Raw genomic sequence first — 20,871 nt, forward strand, 5'->3', positions numbered from 1 at the left:
CTGTTATGCCTAAGAAAATCTATGATATGCTTGACTTGCCACCATTGAAAAATTGTTATTTGGATGTTAATCTTGCTGATAATGCTAAAAAGAAACCTTTGGGGAGAGTTGATAATGTTCGTATTACCGTTAACAATAACCTTGTCCCCGTTGATTTTGTTGTCTTGGATATTGAATGCAATGCATCTTGTCCCATTATATTGGGAAGACCTTTTCTTCGAACTGTTGGTGCCACCATTGATATGAAGGAAAGTAATATTAAATATCAATTTCCTCTCAAGAAAGGTATGGAACACTTCCCTAGAAAAATAATGAAGTTACCTTATGATTCTATTAATAGAACAAATTATGATGTCGATGCTTCATCTCTTGATAACACTTGATTTACACTTTCTGCGCCTAGCTGAAAGGCGTTAAAGAAAAGCGCTTATGGGAGACAACCCATGTTTTTACAACAGTATTTTTGTTTTATATTTGAGTCTTGGAAGTTGTTTACTACTGTAGCAACCTCTCCTTATCTTAGTTTTGTGTTTTGTTGTGCCAAGTAAAGTCTTTGATAGTAAGGTTCATACTAGATTTGGATTACTGCGCAGTTACAGATTTCTTTGCTGTCACGAATTTCGACCTGCCTCTCTGTAGGTAGCTCAGAAAAATATGCCAATTTACGTGCGTGATCCTCAGATATGTACGCAACTTTCATTCAATTTGAGCATTTTCATTTGAGCAAGTCTGGTGCCACTGCAAAATTCGTCTTTACGAACTGTTCTGTTTTGACAGATTCTGCCTTTTATTTCGCATTGCCTCTTTTGCTATGTTGGATGAATTTCTTTGATCCATTAATGTCCAGTAGCTTTATGCAATGTCCAGAAGTGTTAAGAATGATTATGTCACCTCTGAACATGTTAATTTTTATTGTGCACTAACCCTCTAATGAGTCGTTTCGAGTTTGGTGTGGAGGAAGTTTTCAAGGATCAAGAGAGGGAAATGATGCAATATGATCAAGGAGAGTGAAAGCTCTAAGCTTGGGGATGCCCCGGTGGTTCACCCCTGCATATTTTAAGAAGACTCAAGCGTCTAAGCTTGGGGATGCCCAAGGCATCCCCTTCTTCATCGACAACATTATCAGGTTCCTCCCCTGAAACTATATTTTTATTCCATCACATCTTATGTGCTTTGCTTGGAGCGTCGGTTTGTTTTTGTTTTTGTTTTGTTTGAATAAAATGGATCCTCGCATTCATTGTGTGGGAGAGAGACACGCTCCGCTGTTGCATATGGACAAATATGTCCTTAGGCTTTACTCATAGTATTCATGGCGAAGGTTGAATCTTCTTCGTTAAATTGTTATATGGTTGGAATTGGGAAATGCTACATGTAGTAATTCTAAAATGTCTTGAATAATTTGATACTTGGCAATTGTTATGCTCATGTTTAAGCTCTTGCATCATATACTTTGCACCATTAATGAAGAAATACCTAGAGCTTGCAAAATTTGGTTTGCATATTTGGTCTCTCTAAAGTCTAGATAATTTCTAGTATTGAGTTTTGAACAACAAGGAAGATGGTGTAGAGTCTTATAATGTTTACAATATGTCTTTTATGTGAGTTTTGCTGCACCGGTTCATCCTTGTGTTTGTTTCAAATAAACCTTGCTAGCCAAAACCTTGTATCGAGAGGGAATACTTCTCATGCATCCAAAATCCTTGAGCCAACCACTATGCCATTTGTGTCCACCATACCTACCTACTACATGGTATTTCTCCGCCATTCCAAAGTAAATTGCTTGAGTGCTACCTTTAAATTTCCATCATTCGCCTTTGCAATATATAGCTCATGGGACAAAATAGCCTTAAAAACTATTGTGGTATTGAATATGTACTTATGCACTTTATCTCTTATTAAGTTGCTTGTTGTGTGATAACCATGCTTCTGGGGATGCCATCAACTCTTTGTTGAATATCATGTGAGTTGCTATGCATGTCCGTCTTGTCTAAAGTAAGAGAGATCTACCACTTTAATGGTTAGAGCATGCATATTGTTAGAGAAGAACATTGGGCCGCTAACTAAAGCCATGAATCATGGTGGAAGTTTCAGTTTTGGACATATATCCTCAATCTCATATGAGAACACTAATTGTTGCTACATGCTTATGCATTAAAGAGGAGTCCATTATCTGTTGTCCATGTTGTCCCGGTATGGATGTCTAAGTTGAGAATAATCAAAAGCGAGAAATCCAAAATGCGAGCTTTCTCCTTAGACCTTTGTACAGGCGGCATGGAGGTACCCCTTTGTGACACTTGGTTAAAACATGTGTATTGCGATGATCCGGTAGTCCAAGCTAATTAGGACAAGGTGCGGGCACTACTAGTATACTATGCATGAGGCTTGCAACTTGTAAGATATAATTTACATGATACATATGCTTTATTACTACCGTTGACAAAATTGTTTCATGTTTTCAAAATAAAAGCTCTAGCACAAATATAGCAATCGATGCTTTCCTCTTTGAAGGACCTTTCTTTTACTTTTATGTTGAGTCAGTTCACCTATTTCTCTCCACCTCAAGAAGCAAACACTTGTGTGAACTGTGCATTGATTCCTACATACTTGCATATTGCACTTGTTATATTACTCTATGTTGACAATATCCATGAGATATACATGTTATAAGTTGAAAGCAACCGCTGAAACTTAATCTTCCTTTGTGTTGCTTCAATACCTTTACTTTAATTTATTGCTTTATGAGTTAACTCTTATGCAAGACTTATTGATGCTTGTCTTGAAGTACTATTCATGAAAAGTCTTTGCTTTATGATTCATTTGTTTACTCATGTCATTACCATTGTTTTGATCGCTGCATTCATTACATATGCTTACAATAGTATGATCAAGGTTATGATGGCATGTCACTCCAGAAATTATCTTTGTTATCGTTTACCTGCTCGGGACGAGCAGGAACTAAGCTTGGGGATGCTGATACGTCTCCGACGTATCGATAATTTCTTATGTTCCATGCCACATTATTGATGATATCTACATGTTTTATACACATTATATGTCGTATTTATGCATTTTCCGGCACTAACCTATTAACGAGATGCTGAAGAGCCAGTTGCTGTTTTCTGCTGTTTTTGGTTTCAGAAATCCTAGTAAAGAAATATTCTCGGAATTGGACGAAATCAACGCCCAGGGGCCTATTTTTACACGAAGCTTCCAGAAGACCGAGAGGGAAAGGAAGTGGGGCCACGAGGCGCCGACACAATAGGGCGGCGTGGCCCAAGCCCTGGCCGCGCCGGCCTAGCGTGTGGGGCCCTCGTGTGGCCCCCTGACCTACCCTTCCGCCTACTTAAAGCCTCCGTCGCGAAACCCCCAGTACCGAGAGCCACGATACGGAAAACCTTCCAGAGACGCAGCCGCCGCCAATCCCATCTCGGGGGATTCAGGAGATCGCCTCCGGCACCCTGCCGGAGAGAGGAATCATCTCCCGGAGGACTCTTCATCGCCATGATCGCCTCCGGATTGATGTGTGAGTAGTTCACCCCTGGACTATGGGTCCATAGCAGTAGCTAGATGGTTGTCTTATCCTCATGTGCTTCATTGTTGGATCTTGTGAGCTGCCTAACATGATCAAGATCATCTATCTGTAATTCTATATGTTGTGTTTGTCGGGATCCGATGGATAGAGAATACTATGTTATGTTGATTATCAATCTATTACCTATGTGTTGTTTATGATCTTGCATGCTCTCCGTTATTAGTAGAGGCTCTGGCCAAGTTTTTACTCTTAACTCCAAGAGGGAGTATTTATGCTCGATAGTGGGTTCATGCCTCCATTAAATCTGGGACAGTGACAGAAAGTTCTAAGGTTGTGGATGTGCTGTTGCCACTAGGGATAAAACATTGATGCTATGTCCGAGGATGTAGTTATTGATTACATTACGCACCATACTTAATGCAATTGTCTGTTGTTTTGCAACTTAATACTGGAAGGGGTTCGGATGATAACCTGAAGGTGGACTTTTCAGGCATAGATGCATGCTAGATAGCGGTCTATGTACTTTGTCGTAATGCCCAATTAAATCTCACAATACTCATCATATCATGTATGTGCATTGTTATGCCCTCTCTATTTGTCAATTGCCTGACTGTAATTTGTTCACCCAACATGCTATTTATCTTATGGGGGAGACACCTCTAGTGAACTGTGGACCCCGGTCCTATTCTTTACATCTGAAATACAATCTACTGCAATTGTTCTTTACTGTTTTCTGCAAACAATCATCTTCCACACAATACGGTTAATCCTTTGTTACAGCAAGCCGGTGAGATTGACAACCTCACTGTTTCGTTGGGGCAAAGTACTTTGGTTGTGTTGTGCAGGTTCCACGTTGGCGCCGGAATCCCTGGTGTTGCGCCGCACTACATCCCGCCGCCATCAACCTTCAACGTGCTTCTTGGCTCCTCCTGGTTCGATAAACCTTGGTTTCTTTCTGAGGGAAATCTTGCTGCTGTGCGCATCATACCTTCCTCTTGGGGTTCCCAATGGACGTGTGTGTTTCACGCGCATCAAGCTCTATCGAGGGATCACCAATGATGATTGTCGCACCATTCAGCGTGGCAAGATAAGAAACATTCAACTCCCCGCCATTAAGTATTTTGCTTATTACATCGGCACTAGCATTCTTGGTAGGGAGAACACTAGTAACATATCTAGCTATCACCTTGGTTTCTTAATTGCTGCACTCACTGGGGACACGCCTTATCATCTTGGTGCTCTTGTTGCTCGCCGCTTGTCTAACAAGGGGCCTATATTTGGAGGAATTGTTGCTTCGCGCGTTTTAGCATATTTAGAGCTTCCTCTTGACCCTACTGATGTAAAAATAACCCCTATGAGGCTCGATATTGCTGCTATGAAGAGTCACCAATTTGTTACGGCCGACTCTAGTTTAGATAACATTGTATATAGAATATTGTTTGCTGACGGGGAAGAGAGGGAGATCCTTTTGCCACAGCCAGATTTGTTCAGTATTGACAGGAAACCATGGTCGCGCTCTAAGGAGGAGGTGGATGAGCAATTGAGGATACAAGGCTTCCATCAGCAGCATGACTCCGAGGATGCCGAGCCCTCTTATGACTACACCGTCACGTATCCGGGTGCTTCTTCCAACACATACCCGGAATATGATCCATCTTCGTCGTACTACGAAGGTGCTACTTCATGGGCACCGTGGGATTGATCTCCACTTAGGCAAAAGCCTAAGCTTGGGGGGAGGTATACCGGCATCACTCATTCTTTGCATATTATGGTTGCTGGATACTTGTATATACTTGTTTAGCTTCTTTGAGTGGTTTTCTAATGAGAGGAAGATGATATTTGGGGAAGTGCTGCTTGAAAACAGATTCTGGGCTGTTACTAAAAAAATTCGTGCGCACAGCCAGAACGTTATTTTGAGTTGCAAATTTTTGTGCATGTTCCCCAGGTTGTTATATAACTTTCATTAGTTGAACACTTTTCGAACTGAGCAACGGAAGATTTTTGTAAAAATCGATTTCTGTACTGCTGTCAGGTTTTGGCAGATTTCTGCCATCCTGCTTTTCTGTGTTTCTTCTAGTTTTCATTCTCTAGTTTTTGCTTTGTTTCTTTCCTAAAACACAAAGAGACCAAAAATATTTCTGTTGTTTCTCTTTACCATTTGTTATCTTGGTTTCTTGCTTTCATTTTGCTTTATTTGCTATCGTTGGTTTGCTATAAGAAAATCCAAAAAGATTTTGCTTTGTTTGCCTGTTTCCTTTTGTTCTTGTTTCTAACCCGAAAACACCAAAAATATTTGTTATTCTTCTTTGGTTTTGTAAAGTTCATCATGGAGTTCAGTGGTCTTCGTTGGTTGGAGCTTGGTTTTCATTCCATATTATTCAAGCTACACAAGTGAAAGGCAATAATGACGATCAACAACAATCCGACTGTGGTGAGAGGCTGGTATGAACTCTATTTGTTTTCATTTTTGTACATATAATCATCCATGTGAGCGAGCTTAGTTGGTTCATGTGAGGTATATGTCATTTAAGAGAGTCTAGTAGTTCATGATCTCTCATGCTTAGCTCCAATCTATTAATATGAGTAACATGTCATAAATATTTGCTTGCATTGCTTTATTCATAGATAGATATGACATTGTGGTATCCTCCTCTGAATAATCCACTTGAATCAACTTGGCACATGCTCACGCATGCATATGACTGAACAAAAGTCAATTAAGCCTCGATGATTTACTTCACCTCAGAGTTCTTGTATCACTTTTATGCCTCCGTTAATTTATTTTGCCGCAAGCATGATTATGACAGTTACTGCTCTCTTGATTGTCGCTTCCCAGTCTATTGCTAGCCTTCACTTGTACTGAGCGGGAACGCTGCTCGTGCTTCCAAACCCCTGAAAACCAAGTTATTCCAGAGTGTCCACTATAAATACCAATGCATGGCATTTCAAACCATTCCAAGTAAATTCTCATGTGCTACCTTTAAAACCTTCAAAATGCTTCTCAATTTGTGTTAATGTTTTATAGCTCATGAGGAAGTATGTGGTGTTTATCTTTCGATCTTGTCATTTACTTCGGACGGACTTTCACCAATGGACTAGTGGCACATCCGCTTATCCAATAATTTTGCAAAAAGAGCTGGCAACGGGGTTCCCAGCCCCAATTAATTAAATTTCATAAATTTACAAATAGACACTCCTCCATGGTATGTGATTGTTGGTCGGCACCCGAGGATTCGGTTAGCCATGACTTGAGAAAGCAGAGGTGGGGAGGAGTGTCATCTAAATAAAACTAAAACAAAAAGGCACTCCTTCATGGTATGAGATTGTTGGCAGGCACCCGAGGATTCGGTTAGCCATGGTTTGTGAAAGCAAGGTTGGAAGGAGTGCCACCCAAAAATAAAATTTCATGGGAGCCGCTCTTGGAAGTCCAGTTGATGAGGTAGTTAGAATACCCATTACCATTCGTTGACAACAACAAACACCTCTCAAAACCATTTTACTTCTGTCTTTATAAAAATGAAAAGCTCTAGCACATGTTAATCCCTGCTTCCCTCTGCGAAGGGCCAATCTTTTACTTTTATGCTGAGTCACCATCCTTTCTTTGAGCACTTTCTTGAGAGCACAACTGTCATTCTTAGTATAATATGCTTGTCTCAAAATATGATTAATTTGTGGTATAACTTTGATGCTTTTATCTTTGATAATCTCTACTTCTAGTCTTTCCATGAACTTCGAAGGTGCCCGGGCATTTATGTTTTGCTGTACAAATACGGGCAAGCGAGATACCACTTTATCATATCCTTTTATGAACATTGCAATCCTGCTAATAGACATGATTCATGATGCTTATTATTAATTTGTTGGTACCTTTTCCATGATTGATATAACTATTAGATGATTTTATTTGCATGTATCTTATTGTGAATTGTTTAAGTACTTGCCATATCATGAGAATATCTACATCATATGAGCAAATGTGTTCGTGAAAGTTCTTTTATCGCACTCAGTTGTTAACTGAATTGCTTGAGGACAAGCAATAAGCTAATCTTGGGGGGAGTTGATACGTCCAAAACGTATCTACTTTTCCGAACACTTTTGCTATTGTTTTGCCTCTAATTTGTGTACTTTGGATACAACTAACACGGACTAACGCTGTTTTCAGCAGAACTGCTCTGGTGTCTCGTTTTTGTGCAGAAATCCAACTTTCAGGAAAATCCTCAGAATTTATGCAGAAGGTCCTATTTTCCCAGAATATTGGCGGAGCCAGAAGGGCAAGCCAGGTGGGGGCCCGAGGGCCCCACACGCTAGGCCGGCGCGACCCAGGAGGGGGGCGCGCGGCCCTAATGTGTGGCGGCCTCGGCTGGCCCCCGACGCCCTCCTTCGGACTACTTATTGCCTTCGACCTAAAAACGCACGGGGGGAAGTCGAAGTCGCCAGAAACCATCCAGTACGCCGCAACCATCGCGAAACTCCGTCTCGGGATCAGAAACTCCATTCTGGCACCTCGCCGGGATGGGGAATTGGAGGAGATCATCACCATCATCACCACCGACGCCTCTCCATCGACCAGCCATGTTTCCCCCATCCATGTGTGAGTAATTCCCCCGCTGTAGGCTGAAGGGGATGGTAGGGATTGGATGAGATTGGTCATGTAATAGCCATAAGATTGTTAGGGCATAGTGCCTAGTATCCGTAGATGTTACTTTTATGATATTGTTGCAACTTGTTATGCTTAATGCTTGTCACTAGGGCCCCAGTGCCATGATCTCAGATCTGAACATGTTATTGATTCATGAAGATATTCGTTGTTTATGATCTTACCTGCAAGTTGTATACACATGTTGCTGTCCGGAACCCGAGGCCCCAAAGTGACAGAAATTGGGACAACCGGAGGGGAAGGCGGTGATGTGAGGATCACATGTGTTCACGGAGTGTTAATGCTTTGCTCCGGTACTCTATTAAAAGGAGTACCTTAATATCCAGTAGTTTCCCTAGAGGCCCGGCTGCCACCGGCTGGTAGGACAAAAGATGTTGTGCAAGTTTCTCATTGCGAGCACGTACGACTATATATGGAACACATGCCTATTGATTGATTAGTACTTGGATACCGTTTTATTATTATCTGCAAATGCCCCTGCTTTGATTGTTACATGAGTTTCTCTCATCCATGCAACGCCCGTTATCCGTTCCTGTGCCTACAGTATTTTAATCCTGCTGTTTACTATAATCACTACTGCTGTCTTTGTTACTCTGCTGCTGTTGTTTCATTACTGCTACTGCTATAAAACTGTTACTACTGATAAACTCTTGCGAGCAAGTCTGTTTCCAGGTGCAGCTGAATTGACAACTCCGCTATTAAGGCTTTCAAGTATTCTTTGTCTCCCCTTGTGTCGAATCAATAAATTGGGTTTTACTTCCCGCGAAGACTGTTGCGATCCCCTATACTTGTGGGTCATCAAGTATTTCTTGAGTATTTTTCTGTTGTAGGTGACATGTTAAATGTTAAGTGAGCTTGCATGCTTGTATTATGCTTAGATAAGTTTTTTTGATGCTTAGTCCTCTTGCAAGTCTCTATAGTGCTTCAATAAATATAATGACACCAAAACAAGGATAGCGGGTATAGTGATCAAAGAGATATAGCATCGAGGGGATACTTAAACTCTCACCAACATTGCGCTACGCCCTAGACGGCGGATCCCTAATAGATTGCTTTGTTGTATGCATGGATACCGGTGGAGGAATCAGCCCTTTAATTCTCGAAGACTGTAGGAGATAAGTCCTTGCACCTAAGAGGGATACACCTAGGAACAAGGATTGATGCATTCAGAGTCTTCATCGAGCTTTCTGCTTAAACCTCGGTGACTTAATCTAGATTCCACTTTGTTATTGTGTCTCCATGGATAGATCTTAATGGTTCGTGTAGTTGCCAAACCTTTTATTTTCTATGCACGGAACCCTTCAACTATATCTATGACTCATATAATCCATACAGGCCCCCACTCATGCTAGATGCCTCTTTTTTAATTAATTTGAAATTTTCTATGATATCTCATACTCCCTCATATCCACCATGTAGTGCATATAAGATTTGAGAAAGTCAAGAGATATTAACTTTGACCAAGTTTTTTGGCAAAATTATCTACATCTAACATACCAAATGTATACCATATGAAAATTTACTTCACGAGGAATCTAATGGTATTATATATGTCAATGTTTTTTCTTAGATACTTGGTCAAACTTTATGTCATTTGACTTTAAAAAATTCTTATGTGTACTAGATTTTGGATGGACTACTATATAATAGCTCATCATCTCAATTGTGCATAATCATTGAGGAGGCTTCAAGCCATACGAGCCCATGTACTTTTCTTGAAGAGAACAAATTGATAAGCAACTCAATAAAACCAATTTTTTCATGCTCCAAAAATCATTGACCAAAGATAATCTTTCTCACATCTATCCAATGTTTACCTCAATAGAAGCATGGTATAATCTTAATCACTTGTTCATCATCAACAAGAGAATTCAACTCTCAAAGTATGATGTTGTCCAAGAGGAGTGTGATGATTATGTGGGGAAAGAAGACGACACTCCCGAATCTCTCTTTCGGAGAATCACACATGTTGTAGTGATGAGGTACCATGGAAGTTTAGACATCTGGATGAAGTGAAAGTTTCTCAAAATCCATGATGTCACATAACAAGACCATGTTAGTTGTGTGATTCGCCAAAGATCATATTGCCATACCATGAATCCAAGTGATGTGGTGGCTAATTTGTCTCCATCGAGACCCTAAGCAAGAAAGCGGGTAATGCCATTGATCATACTGGTGGGGGAAATAGGCCAATCTTGGATTGAAGTCCAAGAAGGTTCAAGTGGTTCAAAAAGGAGGATAAGAGGAAGAAGATGAGGAGACATCTAGTTTCCCCGGGGATGTGAAGTATGCTTTGCATGAAAACATATGGCTCTAGCCTCAAGAACCTTTTTGTGTAAACTTTTCTTGGCTTGGTACCCTTGTTAGGCTGACCTCCGGACTAATAATGAATAAAATTTCCCAACTGGGTATTCCACAATCCCATTAGAAGCATAAAGAAATATTGTTTTTTAGAAGTAAATAAGCAACTAGAGAATGGAAAAATAAGCAAAAGCAAAAAAAAAATGATGTATTCATTCTTCAAAAGGGAAAAGAAGAAGCAATAATAAACAAAAGAAGCATATAATAGTTCTTTTTTGAATAGCATGGGCATAGGGGAATCCCCTACATATATATTTTCTTTATATATATGTGAAAGTGGACAAAAGCCCTAAATAGAAGGCTAAAAGCAAGCTAGGGGGAGAAGAAGTGTACAAGGTAGGAAAGATACATTTTTAGTTTGCTAGGTGATACGTCTCCAACGTATCTATAATTTCTTATGTTCCATGCTTGTTTTATGACAATACCTACATGTTTTACTCACACTTTATAATGTTTTTATTCATTTTCCGAAACTAACCTATTAACAAGATGCCGCAGTGCCAGTTCCTGTTTTCTGCTGTTTTTGATTTCAGAAAAGTTAGTTTACGGATATTATCGGAATTGGACGAAACAAAAGCCCACGGTCTTATTTTCCACGGAGTCTTCCAGAACACCGAAGAGGAAACGAAGAGGGGCCACGAGGCGGCCACACCATAGGGGGGGCGCGGCCCCACCCCTGGCCGCGCCGCCATATGGGGTGGGCCCCTCGGGCGTCCCCCGACTCTGCCCCTTCGCCTATATAATCCTTTCGTCGCGAAAACCCTATCACCGAGAGCCACGATACGAGAAAAGTTCCAGAGATGCCGCCGCCGTCAACCCTACCTCGGGGGGTTCAGAAGATCGCCTCCGGCACCCTTCCGGAGAGGGGAATCATCACCGAAGGGCTCTACATCACCATGCCCGCCTCCGGACTGATGCGTGAGTAGTTCATCCTTGGACTACGGGTCCAGAGCAGTAGCTAGATGGTTGTCTTCTCCTCTTGTGCTATCATGTTTAGATCTTGTGAGCTGCCTATCATGATCAAGATCATCTATTTGTAATGCTACATGTTGTGTTTGTTGGGATCCGATGAATATGGAATACTATGTCAAGTTGATTATTGATCTATCATATATGTTATTTATGTTCTTGCATGCTCTCCGTTGCTAGTAGAGGCTTTGGCCAAGTTGATACTTGTAACTCCAAGAGGGAGTATTTATGCTCGATACTGGGTTCATGTCTCCATTGAATCTGGGGGAGTGACAGCAACCCCTAAGGTTGTGGATGTGCTGTTGCCACTAGGGATAAAACATCAATGCTTTGTCTAAGGATATTTGTATTGTTTACATTACGCACAGTACTTAATGCAATTGTCTGTTATTTGCAACTTAATACTGGAAGGGGTGCGGATGCTAACCCGAAGATAGACTTTTTAGGCATAGATGCATGCTGGATGGCGGTCTATGTTCTTTGTCGTAATGCCCTAAGTAAATCTCATAGTAGTCATCATGATATGTATGTGCATTGTTATGCCCTCTCTATTTGTCAATTGCCCAACTGTAATTTGTTCACCCAACATGCTATTTATCTTAAGAAAGGTATGGAACACTTCCCTAGAAAGAGAATGAAGATGCCTTTTGATTCTATTATTAGAACAAATTATGATGTTGATGCTTCTTCTCTTGATGTTACTTGATTTACACTTTCTGCCCCTAGCTGAAAGGCGTTAAAGAAAAGCGCTTATGGGAGACAACCCATTATTTTATTTCTGCAGTTTTTGTTTTATATTTGAGTCAAGGTGCTTGTTACTACTGTAGCAATACCATTGTATCTTTATTTTATTGTATTGTTGTGCCAAGTAAAGTCTTTGATAATAAAGTTGATACTAGATTTGGATTTCTGCGCAGAAACAGATTTTTAGCTGTCACGAATTTGAGTTGATCTCTCTGTAGGAAACTCGTAAAATGCTGAAAAGATTCATGCGTGATCCTCAGATATGTACGCAACTTTCGTTCAACTGGAGCTTTTCCATCTGAGCCTGTTAAGTGCCTCGAAAAAATTCGTCTTTACAGACTGTTCTGTTTTGACAGATTCTGCCTTTTATTTTGCATTGCCTCTTTTACTGTGTTTGAGTGGATTTCTTTGCTCCATTAAATTTCAGTAGCCTTGGTTAATGTCTAGAAGTGTTGGGAATGATTGTGTCCTTGCTGAACATGTGAATTTTTGATTATGCACTAACCCTCTAATGAGAATGCTTTGAGTTTGGTGTGAAGGAAGTTTTCAAGGATCAAGAGAGGAGGATGATATGATATGATCAAGAAGAGTGAAAAGTCTAAGCTTGGGGATGCCCCTGTGGTTCATCCCTGCATATTTCAAGAAGACTCAATCGTCTAAGCTTGGGGATGCCCAAGGCTCAAGAGAGGAGGATGATATGATATGATCAAGAAGAGTGAAAAGTCTAAGCTTGGGGATGCCCCCGTGGTTCATCCCTGCATATTTCAAGAAGACTCAATCGTCTAAGCTTGGGGATGCCCAAGGCATCTCCTTCTTCATCAACAACTTATCAGGTCACCTCTAGTGAAACTATATTTTAATTCCGTCACATCTTATGTACTTTACTTGGAGCGTCCGTGTGCTTTTATTTTCGTTTTGTTATTTTCATTCTCTGAATAAAATCGGATCCTAAGCATCCTTGTGTGGGAGAGAGACACGCTCTGCTTTTTCATATGAACACTCGTGTTCTTCGTTTTTCATATTCATGGCGAAAGCTGAAAGCCGCTGTACTTATTGTTATTTGGTTGGAAACAGAAAATGCTTCATATTTTCTTGAATAATTTGATACTTGGCAATTGTTTTGAGCTCTCAAGTAGATCATGTTTAAGCTCTTGCATCATGTAGTTTAAATCTATTAGTGGAGAACTACTGTAGAGCTTGTTGAAATTTGGTTTGCATGATTGGTCTCTCTAAGGTCTAGATAGTTTCTGGTAAAAGTGTTTGAACAACAAGGAAGACAGTGTAGAGTCTTATAATGCTTGCAATATGTTCTTATGTAAGTTTTGCTGTACCGGTTTATACTTGTGTTTGCTTCAAACAACCTTGCTAGCCAAAGCCTTGTACTGAGAGGGAATACTTCTCGTGCATCCAAAACCTTGAGCCAAAACCTATGCCATTTGTGTCCACCATAACTACCTACTATGTGGTATTTTTCTGCCATTCCAAGTAAATTGCTTGCGTGCTACCTTTAAAAAATTCATTCCTTGTCTTTGCACTACATAGCTCATGGGAAAGTAGCCTAAAAACTATTGTGGTAATGAATATGTCGCTTATGTATCTTAGTTCTTATAAGTTGCTTGTTGAGCGGTAACCATGTTATCTGGGGACGCCATCAACCTGTTACACTTTTGTTGAATATCATGTGAGTTGCTATGCATGTTCGTCTTGTCTGAAGTAAGGGAGATTGGCCATGAGTTGAAATGGTTTGAGTATGCATATTGTTAGAGAAGAACATTGGGCCGCTAACCAAAGCCATGTATCATGGTGGAAGTTTCAGCTTGGACATTAATCCTCAAATCTCTTATGAGAATATTATCTGTTGTTGAATGCTTAAAGCATAAAAGAGGAGTCCATTATGTGTTGTCTATGTTGTCCCGGTATGGATATCCTCAAGTTGAGATCTATCAAAATCGAGAAATCAAATGCGATTTATCTCCTTGGACCTTTGTACAAGTGGCATAGAGGTACCCCTTTGTGACACTTGGTTGAAACATATGTAATGCAATGATAATCCATGGAAGTCCGAGCTAATTAGGACAAGGTGCGGGCACTATTAGTATTCGATGCATGAGGCTTGCAACTTATAGGAAGTTTTATGCATAACACATATGAATTATTACTACCGTTGACACAATTGTTTCCATGTTTTCAAAATAAAAAGCTCTAGCACATGAGTAATCCCTGCTTCCCTCTACGAAGGGCCTTTCTTTTACTTTATGTTGAGTCAGTTTACCTACTTCTTTCTATCTTAGAAGCAAACACTTGTGTCAACTGTGTGCACTGATTCTTACATGCTTACTTATTGCACTTATTATATTACTTTGTGTTGACAATTATCCATGAGATATACATGTTGAAAGTTGAAAGCAACTGCTGAAACTTAAATCTTCCTTTGTGTTGCTTCAAAACCTCTTATTAAGAATCTATTGCTTTATGAGTTAACTCTTATGCAAGACTTTTTGATGCTTGTCTTGAAAAGTACTATTCATGAAAAGTTTTTGCTATATGATTCAGTTGTTTAGTCATTATCTTTTTGTTAGCAAACTATATACCATTGCTTTGAGTCACTTCATTCATCTCATATGCTTTACAAATAGTGTTGATCAAGATTATGTTGGTAGCATGTCACTTCAGAAATTATTCTTTTTATCGTTTACCTACTCGAGGGCGAGTAGGAACTAAGCTTGGGGATGCTTGATACGTCTCCAACGTATCTATAATTTCTTATGTTCCATGCTTGTTTTATGACAATACCTACATGTTTTACTCACACTTTATAATGTTTTTATTCATTTTCCGGAACTAACCTATTAACAAGATGTCGTAGTGCCAGTTCCTGTTTTCTGCTGTTTTTGATTTCAGAAAAGTTAGTTTACGGATATTCTCGGAATTGGACAAAACAAAAGCCCACGGTCTTATTTTCCACGGAGTCTTCCAGAACACCGAAGAGGAGACGAAGAGGGGCCACGAGGCGGCCACACCATAGGGGGGCGCGGCCCCACCCCTGGCCGCGCCGCCATATGGGGTGGGCCCCTCGGGCGTCCCCCGACTCTGCCCCTTCGCCTATATAATCCTTCCGTCGCGAAAACCCTATCACCGAGAGCCACGATACGAGAAAAGTTCCAGAGACGCCGCCGCCGTCAACCCTACCTCGGGGGGTTCAAAAGATCGCCTCCGGCACCCTGCCGGAGAGGGGAATCATCACCGGAGGGCTCTACATCACCATGCCCGCCTCCGGACTGATGCGTGAGTAGTTCATCCTTGCACTATGGGTCCAGAGCAGTAGCTAGATGGTTGTCTTCTCCTCTTGTGCTATCATGTTTAGATCTTGTGAGCTGCCTATCATGATCAAGATCATCTATTTGTAATGCTACATGTTGTGTTTGTTGGGATCCGATGAATATGGAATACTATGTCAAGTTGATTATTGATCTATCATATATGTTATTTATGTTCTTGCATGCTCTCCGTTGCTAGTAGAGGCTTTGGCCAAGTTGATACTTGTAACTCCAAGAGGGAGTATTTATGCTCGATAGTGGGTTCATGTCTCCATTGAATCTGGGGGAGTGACAGCAACCCCTAAGGTTGTGGATGTGCTGTTGCCACTAGGGATAAAACATCAATGCTTTGTCTAAGGATATTTGTATTGTTTACATTACGCACAGTACTTAATGCAATTGTCTGTTGTTTGCAACTTAATACTGGAAGGGGTGCGGATGCTAACCCGAAGGTGGACTTTTTAGGCATAGATGCATGCTGGATGGCGGTCTATGTTCTTTGTCGTAATACCATAAGTAAATCTCATAGTAGTCATCATGATATGTATGTGCATTGTTATGCCCTCTCTATTTGTCAATTGCCCAACTGTAATTTGTTCACCCAACATGCTATTTATCTTATTGGAGAGACACCACTAGTGAACTGTGGACCCCGGTCCATTCTTTTACATCTGAAATACAACCTACTGCAATCATTGTTCTCTTTTGTTGTCCGCAAGCAAACATAATTCTCCACACCATACGTTTAATCCTTTGTTTTCAGCAAGCCGGTGAGATTGGCAACCTCACTGTTAAGTTGGGGCAAAGTAGTTTGATTGTGTTGTGCAGGTTCCACGTTGGCGCCGGAATCATAGTGTTGCGCCGCACTACACTCCTCCACCAACAACCTTCACGTGACCTTCATCTCCTACTGGTTCGATAACCTTGGTTTCTTACTGAGGGAAAACTCGTTGCTGTGCTCATCATACCTTCCTCTTGGGGTCCCCAACGGACGTGTGCTTTACCGTCACAAGGAGGCTTTTCTGGCGCTGTTACACCCCAGGGATTAATTTCTAACTCCCTACACGCCAGCACTAGGTGACGTAGACTGGATCCAAGTGGGCAGATGGTCCACCAATGAGGGTTTAACTCTATATCGACGAAGTAGTAAATCCTTTTGAAATCAAGCCTTCCATATCCCCAAAGATGATCCTTTTACCTTTGAAAATAAAATCATTCCTATAAAGCAAGGACTTCTGAATGCATTTTGCCACATTTAAGTATTGGGAGATTGTGAGAGAGCAATCCCATAAAATACCAATATAGGCCCAACAAGAAGCAGCAAAAGAGCACTAGAAAAATATGTTTTCACGTGTCAAAAACTTGACCTAAGTAGAGAACACAATCAGGACCATCCTCATAGTCTCATAGAATAGTTTGGGTTTTCAGTTTAATAAACAAAAAGTAAAACCAAGTAAAACAACAAGAAAATATGTACAAGGTATACACATATGTACACAATAATATGGTGGTAAATTAAACTAGAACATAGGCTTAAGATAACTAAAATGGATATAACTTGTTGAAATAAGATAGAGAGAGAGGGAGAGAGAGAGAGAGAGAGGGAATGCCCAAGCTTGTGGTTTTGTTGTTTCCTATATTTACCTTCCTCACCATCTCATATTTCATCCCATGTATAAAATAATTTATGTCCACGATACTTTTATTTCTTGCAAACTTTTTAATTCTCCATAAAAATGATAACCATAGCTTTAAGTGTTAAACAAAAATTTGTAATGAAGCTTCCTGAAGATCCGCGGTAGAATTTATATCAAACACATCCTTATAGATGCAAAAAAAAATTGCATAAGCCCAAAAGGAAGAAAAAGAAAGGATACTTCAATTTTTGTTTTCAAAAGCAATACCTGAACTTCTATTCTTTTGAAAAATTTGAAACATCTAGAGAACATGACAAACTGACATGATAGAGATAGTAAACTAGAGGGGTTAATTGGTTATAAATTTTTCTTTCAATTCTCTTGCAATTTCAGAAATATAAGAGGGCCTAATGCAAGCTAGGTGAGGCAACCTAGATGATGATACAAGGTACTTAAAACGCAAAGGCTACCATAAACTTAGATACACAAGTAAAGAGACCCGATAGGAATAACTGAGCCATGTCGGAGACAAGGATGTGTTCATGTCTTCCCTTCTTTGGAGGAGGGGGAGGTACATCACATTGGAGAGGTGTGAAATCCCACTAAGGGTTCCCAAAATCCACCAAGGCTCACATTCTTCTATGGATCCTATCCCACGATGGAATAGCTCACTTAGAAGTAGTAGACTTTAAGGTAGTATCCAAATCCTCACAAACTTTTGCGAACAAATCACAGACGAATGCCTCCGAGTGACCCTAGTCACTTAGGGTTTCCCACGAACCCAACTGTCACAACAAAAGTCGATGAACTCAAGGGAAAATGTAATATGGCTTGGTGGAAACATAGATCTAGACCTCTCTTGCTTTCTACCAAAGGGATTTGGAATTGGTTGGATACAATGGGAGATCCTCAAGCTTTTTTTGTTTCAACAATGGAGTGAGACAAAGACCAAATGAATAGAGCGAATAGTTGACCTCTCCCCTCAATTATGAAGAAAGATGATTTACAGATTAAGGTAGAAAATAACCATGTGGAAGAAATATTGCGTGCAAGTTGGTTTTAAGTTAGTCTAACCGAACTCTCAACTGAACGGATTGGTTGCAAAACTAGTTGATCGAAATTCCAAACGGTTCATATGGCATCAAGACGAGCTGATTGGTTAACTAAGCCAAGCAACGCTGGTACCAAACGTCAGTTGCAACCACTACTGGTACCAACACTAACCGATCTGAGTTGGTTTGAAATCCGGTGAATCAATTTTTTGTAGGAATCCCCTCAAAATGCCATTTTCTGGAAAACATAAGAAACTAAACTCTCCTCACTTTGTGTGATGGCAATATATGGTGGTACGATGTGTATATGGCATTGGCAACACCCCCATCGAGATCACCGAGACCACCCATCTTAATAGTGTGGTGTTTCCTATAACTCAAACATAAATAAAGAGAATCGAAAGAAAAACTCTGGCACGTTTCTTATCTCGTGAATGGGGGTTCTTCAATCACCTTCCCTCAATACTTGTGGACTAAAACCTCTAAATCACACTTATAGTTAACATTAGTCCACAATTAGCTCCGGTGTCATCATCAACTGAAATAACGGTTAAGGGTAAATACCCTTACATAGACACATATACATAGATTATATTGGGTAAATGTGTCAAATTATTCCATTTTTCAGTAGGATATGATGAATTGCACAACAACTAGGTTGTAGATTTCAGCAAACAAGCAACGATGCCGATTTTAGCAAACAAGCAACAAAGATGCAAACTATTGCGTATGTTTAGGAAACCATTTATTCCAACATATAATATGTACACGAGCACTATTGTTTTAAACAAATGACATTTTTAATTCAAAAGGTTTTGCAAAGGTTTTGTTGGCATGAACAACGCATGTTCAGGATCGATCCCAACTTCTCCAAAGGTGTGTCCTTATTTAATTTTCAAATATTGTTTACTTAGAAATAGTAGGAACACGTATTTAAAAAATACTAGCGTTCCAAGGTGGTCTCAAGCTAATAAATATTACTTATAAACATTTTAAAGCAGACTAGGGCACAACACAAAACATGGAACAAGTAACAATGAAGTCTAACTCTTCATATGCATTGGCATTTCATAAATGAGTACATCACATGCACCAACAAAGTGGTGTAACCAATGCATATTAAAACGAGGGTCATGTATTTTAGATAAAGTGGAATCGTAGAGATGGCTCATGTTGCATCCTCTCTCACAATTATTGCAAATATTAGAACGAAACTTAACAATGTAATTATCACTAGAATTAGTACAAACAGATTAATCATCTAAGGAGAAAATGAGATCATGTATAGCATTTGAATCGTTCACATCCTCCCATAAAGTAGAAACCATGGTTTGACATGGAGGATCGTCAAACAAAATTATGGGGCGTAAATAACACCACTACAGTAATTTTTTTTCCTTTTCCAAGAATATTTTGTACTCACTTATTATAAGAATAATCATAGAAATAATTATCATTTAAAGATTCATCAAGCATTGGTTCATCATCATAAATATCAGCATCACCAACAAACACATATAAGAGTGAGCATTATATTCATGGGAACATTAGAGTTACCATTATTGAGAGGTGAGGATGGGTAGCTACTCCATTCTTCCACCACGTACATGTCTCATTTTCCTTCATCAGTTGGATATGTGATCGGAAATATCTTTGATTTGCTAGGCATATAGGGTAAAACCAAAGGAAGACTTTGTGAAACTTCAACCATAAGCATATATGCGGGTTTAGGCAGCTATAGTGCAATGATCCATGATGACAGAGGGATCTTTTCTGGCATCGAGCTGTTGTGGAATCTCTTTCTTAGCTAATTCATCTATGGCCGAGGTGAGAGGTCTTCATGTTTGCTTGATCTGGCAGTCGGATGCAGCAGGATAGAAGTCAATTCCGACTGCATGGCCGTGATCGAGGTAACGAAGAGTGGCGGGAATTGCATCGGCCCACAACTGCTATCTATGAATAATGTATTTTGCTTCTGACAATTTCATAGAAGTCCAGTTTGTTCGCTAGCCACACTGAGAGTCATATGTTTACCGTCTGGCCGTTGGAGCCCACAGGTTTTCTACTCCCTCCGATTCATATTACTTGACACTAATATAGATCTATCTAGACACATTTTAGTTATAAATACATCTACTTTAGTGGCAAGTTATCGTGGTGCAATGATCGGAGAGAGTATTTCTTTGTTAGCAGGTGATGTAATTATTTTGTCCAATTAATAAAAATCCACCACGATAACATCAGTAAAGAAGAAGAAGAAGAAGAAGAAGAAGAAGAATGTCTGAGACTTGTTTTGCGCAGATGCGGCCTAGTCCCGACTTGCAGGTTTTTAACTGATGCAATGCAATCCGAGAGAAGGTCCTCGTTGTACTTTAAAAAAGTGATCAACTAGGGGTTTTATTGAGTAGATAGAAGCTCACTTTGAGTGATCTAAAAACACGACTTTCAAGTGGTGACTGTGGTGTATTTCTCTTTTGCAAAGTTTGTATGAAAAGAATTGGGACCATGTATGAAATGTCTCTACGACCTTCACTCCTCTATAGTGTTGGCAATCTTTTGGCTATAATTTTGGACGTGCCGTCGTGTCTGTGCATGCAAAAGC

This window comes from Lolium perenne, chromosome 2, assembly GCF_019359855.2.
Source record: "Lolium perenne isolate Kyuss_39 chromosome 2, Kyuss_2.0, whole genome shotgun sequence".
In the NCBI taxonomy this organism is placed as follows: Eukaryota; Viridiplantae; Streptophyta; class Magnoliopsida; order Poales; family Poaceae; genus Lolium; species Lolium perenne.